Here is a 6624-nt window from a genome sequence, read left to right as displayed (position 1 = left end):
TTAGGCAAGTGAGTTTGTTCCAATTTGCCTCTGTTTACCCAACAGTAAATCCTGTGACCAAAACCTTCTAGTGTCTGAGAGGTAGCTAGGGTTATCCGGGGTAATAATAATCAGATTCTGATTACAGCGTCCAGTGAGTATGATGGATACTAGGCGCTATATAATTGAATCATCATGAGTATTATGTCACATACGAAGGTGAGTGACCATGTAGGATAGCCAGACAAGAGGACTTCCGGATGTCAAATAGTTAGGTGTGCTAACATGTGGGATACCCACAAAGGAAGACTTCCATATATTCAAACACTTCCATATGTCAGATACGTAGGTGTGTTGAGATGTGGAATACCCTGACGGGAAGAGTTCCACATATTGAAGACTTCCGTATGTCAGATAGGTAGGTGTGCTAACATGTGGGATACAGAGACATTACGACTTCCGTATGTCAGCTAGATGGGTGCTGACGTGCTTGATACCCAAACAGAAAGACTTTCATGTATTGTAGACTTCCGTATGTGGTGGCGAGTGGTCCTGTGCATAGAGCTCAGGTCACCATCAGTTGAAGTTAAGCACCGTGGAGCTCGGACAGTCCTTGGATGGGTGACCGTCTTTGTCAGTTGGACTCCTGAGAGTCTCTAGGACTTGAGTCCTGCCCCACAACGAAGCACACGGGAAACATGTGGTCTCACCTTAGGCAAGTGAGTTTGTTCCAATTTGCCTCTGTTTACCCAACAGTAAATCCTGTGACCAAAACCTTCTAGTGTCTGAGAGGTAGCTAGGGTTATCCGGGGTAATAATAATCAGATTCTGATTACAGCGTCCAGTGAGTATGATGGATACTAGGCGCTATATAACTGAATCATCATGAGTATTATGTCACATAAGAAGGTGAGTGACCATGTAGGATAGCCAGACAAGAGGACTTCCGGATGTCAAACAGTTAGGTGTGCTAACATGTGGGATACCCACAAAGGAAGACTTCCATATATTCAAACACTTCCATATGTCAGATACGTAGGTGTGTTGAGATGTGGAATACCCTGACGGGAAGAGTTCCACATATTGAAGACTTCCGTATGTCAGATAGGTAGGTGTGCTAACATGTGGGATACAGAGACATTACGACTTCCGTGTGTCAGCTAGATGGGTGCTGACGTGTTTGATACCCAGACAGGAAGACTTCCATCTATTGTGAACGTCCCTATGTGGTGGCGAGTGGTCCTGTGCATAGAGCTCAGGTCACCATCAGTTGAAGTTAAGCACCGTCGAGCTCGGACAGTCCTTGGAGGGGTGACCGTCTTTGTCAGTTGGACTCCTGAGTTTTTCAATACTTGAGTCCTGCCCCACAACGAAGCACACGAGAAACATGTGGTCTCACCTTAGGCAAGTGAGTTTGTTCCAATTTGCCTCTGTTTACCCAACAGTAAATCCTGTGACCAAAACCTTCTAGTGTCTGAGAGGTAGCTAGGGTTATCCGGGGTAATAATAATCAGATTCTGATTACAGCGTCCAGTGAGTATGATGGATACTAGGCGCTATATAATTGAATCAGCATGAGTATTATGTCACATACGAAGGTGAGTGACCATGTAGGATAGCCAGACAAGAGGACTTCCGGATGTCAAATAGTTAGGTGTGCTAACATGTGGGATACCCACAAAGGAAGACTTCCATATATTCAAACACTTCCATATGTCAGATACGTAGGTGTGTTGAGATGTGGAATACCCTGACGGGAAGAGTTCCACATATTGAAGACTTCCGTATGTCAGATAGGTAGGTGTGCTAACATGTGGGATACAGAGACATTACGACTTCCGTATGTCAGCTAGATGGGTGCTGACGTGCTTGATACCCAAACAGAAAGACTTTCATGTATTGTAGACTTCCGTATGTGGTGGCGAGTGGTCCTGTGCATAGAGCTCAGGTCACCATCAGTTGAAGTTAAGCACCGTCGAGCTCGGACAGTCCTTGGAGGGGTGACCGTCTTTGTCAGTTGGACTCCTGAGAGTTTCTAGGACTTGAGTCCTGCCCCACAACGAAGCACACGGAAAACATGTGGTCTCACCTTAGGCAAGTGAGTTTGTTCCAATTTGCCTCTATTTACCCAACAGTAAATCCTGTGACCAAAACCTTCTAGTGTCTGAGAGGTAGCTAGGGTTATCCGGGGTAATAATGATCAGATTCTGATTACAGCGTCCAGTGAGTATGATGGATACTAGGCGCTATATAATTGAATCATCATGAGTATTATGTCACATACGAAGGTGAGTGACCATGTAGGATAGCCAGACAAGAGGACTTCCGGATGTCAAATAGTTAGGTGTGCTAACATGTGGGATACCCACAAAGGAAGACTTCCATATATTCAAACACTTCCGTATGTCAGATACGTAGGTGTGTTGAGATGTGGAATACCCTGACGGGAAGAGTTCCACATATTGAAGACTTCCGTATGTCAGATAGGTAGGTGTGCTAACATGGGGGATACAGAGACATTACGACTTCCGTATGTCAGCTAGATGGGTGCTAACGTGTTTGATACCCAGACAGGAAGACTTCCATGTATTGAGAACTTCCCTATGTGGTGGCGAGTGGTCCTGTGCATAGAGCTCAGGTCACCATCAGTTGAAGTTAAGCACCGTGGAGCTCGGACAGTCGGGAAACATGTGGTCTCACCTTAGGCAAGTGAGTTTGTTCCAATTTGCCTCTGTTTACCCAACAGTAAATCCTGTGACCAAAACCTTCTAGTGTCTGAGAGGTAGCTAGGGTTATCCGGGGTAATAATAATCAGATTCTGATTACAGCGTCCAGTGAGTATGATGGATACTAGGCGCTATATAATTGAATCATCATTAGTATTATGTCACATACGAAGGTGAGTGACCATGTAGGATAGCCAGACAAGAGGACTTCCGGATGTCAAACAGTTAGGTGTGCTAACATGTGGGATACCCACAAAGGAAGACTTCCATATATTCAAACACTTCCGTATGTCAGATACGTAGGTGTGTTGAGATGTGGAATACCCTGACGGGAAGAGTTCCACATATTGAAGACTTCCGTATGTCAGATAGGTAGGTGTGCTAACATGGGGGATACAGAGACATTACGACTTCCGTATGTCAGCTAGATGGGTGCTGACGTGCTTGATACCCAAACAGAAAGACTTTCATGTATTGTAGACTTCCGTATGTGGTGGCGAGTGGTCCTGTGCATAGAGCTCAGGTCACCATCAGTTGAAGTTAAGCACCGTCGAGCTCGGACAGTCCTTGGATGGGTGACCGTCTTTGTCAGTTGGACTCCTGAGAGTTTCTAGGACTTGAATCCTGCCCCACAACGACGCACATGTGGTCTCACCTTAGGCAAGTGAGTTTGTTCCAATGTGCCTCTGCTCACCCAGCAGAAAATGGTTACACGGTGCGATAAAGTCCTGTGACCACAAACGTTCAATATATTACAAACGTCCATATGTCAGATAGGTAGGAGTGCTAACATGTGGGATATGGAAACAAAAATACTTTCGTATGGCAGATAGGTAGTTGTGCTAACATGTTTGATATTCAGACAGAAAGACTGCCGCGTGTCAGATACGCATGGGTGCTAACATGTGGGATACCCCCCAAAAAATACTTCCGTGGCAGATAGGTAGTTGTGCTAACATGTGGGATACCCAGACAGAAAGACTTCCATGTATTGAAGACTTCCCTATGTGGTGGCGAGTGGTCCTGTGCATAGAGCTCAGGTCACCATCAGTTGAAGTTAAGCACCGTCGAGTTCGGACAGTCCTTGGATGGGTGACCGTCTTTGTCAGTTGGACTCCTGAGAGTTTCTAGGACTTCAGTCCTGCCCCACATGGGAAACATGTGGTCTCTAAGGTCAGACCAGACACGGAAATCTGGGAATGGGAGTTTTCCTCACTGAGTACCTTACATCTTAGCACACCTACCTATCTGACATACGGAAGTCATTCAAGTGAGTTTGTTCCAATTTGCCTCTCTTCACCCAGCAGGAAGTCCTGTGACCGTAACCTTCTAGCAGGCAGCTTGGGTTATCCGGGGTAATGATATTCAGATTCTGATTACAGAGTCAAGAGAGCAGCTAGACAGACAGGAAGACGTCCGCATGTCAGATAGGTATCTGAGGTAACATGTGGGATACCCAGACATTAAGATTTCCGTATGTGGGTTGAAAGCTAGGTGTGTTAATATGTGGGATACATAGAAGACTTCCATATGTCAGATTTGTCGGTGTGCTTACATGTCCGATGCCTAGAGAGGAAAACCTCTGTATGTCAGATAGATGGGTGTGTTACAAAGTGGGATACCAGCAGAGGATGTTAGCACATGTTAGTACACCTGACCTTCCTCTCTGGGTATGCCACATGTTAACAATAATAACTATCCGACATTCGGAAGTCTTCAGTATATGGAAAAAAAAGCCCGCGAAATCGGAGTTCAAACGTTTCACTAAATTCCCCCCAGCGCTGGGGGGAAAACTGGTTTCAACAGCTGTGCAACGCTGCGTCCATAACGCATGCGCAGTGAATAGGTTCGCGGAGCTTGAAACAGTATGCATGCCCAGCGTCTGAGGTCGTGAGCAGTAGTCTAATCTTGGTTGTGTACACAAACAAGTAAATAATCTACTCGTTACGTTAAAAAACCTGTTGATTGTGGTATGTAGTCCCTGTCACAGAGAAAGCTCAGTGTCTGGTTTATTGGCACCTATATGTGCAGTACACAGCTTCAATCATTGACCACGTGCAATTTGAACTCAACACCTATCAGACTATACTGCATAAAGAAAATAAGTTGATTTATGACTCGTGCACCGAGTCCCGTGTCTGCCACATTATGTAATTAGGCACGTGTGATACACATGACATGTTTTTATGTCTGTGGGTTGCAAACAAACTACATTCATTTTTTTCGGATGACTTGATCTGACGGAAACTGGTGCAAACTCTTGTCAGTTTCAAGTCCTGCTTTGTACTTGGACGAATGACAGATTCCAGCCACGCAGTAGTTTGTCTCTACTGACATTGGATCGAGCGCAAATTCAGAGAACATGTATTTTCAAAACCCAACATCTCTATATACATTCATCATGGATAACGACTTCTTTTATAATTTTATAATTTCTTCTATAATCTTATATGATTTTGTTTGACAACATACTGAAACGACGCATCAAGTACTCAAAAAGAAGTTGTTATCCATAAAGAATCGTACTTTATCCGAGCTCGACGGTGCTTAACTTCAACTGATGGTGACCTGAGCTCTATGCACAGGACCACTCGCCACCACATACGGAAGTCTACAATACATGAAAGTCTTTCTGTTTGGGTATCAAACACGTTAGCACACCTACCTATCTCACATACATTAAAGTCTTCTTGTCTGTTCCCACATGTTCACTCACCTTCGTATGTGACATAATGCTGATGATAATTTAATTATATACCGCCTAATATCCATCTGACTAGTAGGACCTACACGTTGCCCACGGCCATTGTCACCACACAGACATCGTATCATCAGGGGATGATCTGAACACATCAGTGATGGCGTGGGGTTGCGTACTCATGGATACCAGTTGGATTTCAAAATAGAATCTGGGAAACATTAGAATGGATGTTTTCGACAGGAAGTAGTGATACGGCCATGGAGCCACAGTTAACTTTGCCAAACGTCGGATATCGCCAAGATTGAACTGGACCTTATAGTAAACGTAGTATCGGGGATGGCAAATGAATCAGGTGCTTATAGTATAATGCTTGATTGACAGTATGAGGAGGAGACTGGCAGATGTTTTAAGTCCGAGGAATTGTGATACTGCTGCACGTGATACTGGTGTGTCCTCCTGTGGTGGTTGATATCACTGTTCCTGTCAAGTAGTGTGATGTAGAGTACTCCTGTCAAGCAATGTGATGGGGGCTACTCCTGTCAAGTAGTGTGATGTAGAGTACTGTCAAGTAGTGTGATGGGGACAACTTCTGTCTGGTAGTGTGATGAGCTTAATGCATTAGTTTCAAACATGTATACTTTTATTCCTCTAAGGGAGAGTTTGGTTAATAAGAAACGTGAAATTCAGCTATTTATACAGTAGACATTGGCATAAAGACATGCCTTCAATTTGAGAGCGACGGTTTGAGATTCTTATAACAATAATAGGGATATTTATAGAAAAGAAGAAAAGAGAAAAGAAGAGTCAATGGCAGGCTTAAGAAAAACGTCTTAAGAGTTTTCTTGAAAGAATGTATACTTTCAGAAAGTTGTATGTGGAGTGGCAAAGAGCTCCATAGGATTGGAGCAACATGTTAAAAACCTCACTCACTATATCTTCATCGTGCTCGAAGCTATCTTCAATGATGGTGCTGAAAGAGACACTTCTGCTCACTTCTCCCTGGCTTGTATACTTGAGGTTAGCATATGTGATATGTTTGTCGCACCCGTCACTGGTGGAAATACTCTCTAGGTAAAATAGTGGAAGCTTACCTCATGAGTGTGATTATCCAGGTGCAGTCCAGGAAAGTGAAAGCAATCATAACTTTGATCGTTTTCTATTATGTTGTTATGCAAGTAAGACCTGAGCCAATTTATTTGTTTTCTTTCAAGAACCTAT

Source organism: Haliotis asinina, chromosome 14, assembly GCF_037392515.1.
Source record: "Haliotis asinina isolate JCU_RB_2024 chromosome 14, JCU_Hal_asi_v2, whole genome shotgun sequence".
NCBI classification, from domain to species: domain Eukaryota; kingdom Metazoa; phylum Mollusca; class Gastropoda; order Lepetellida; family Haliotidae; genus Haliotis; species Haliotis asinina.
This window is presented reverse-complemented; position numbering follows the sequence as displayed.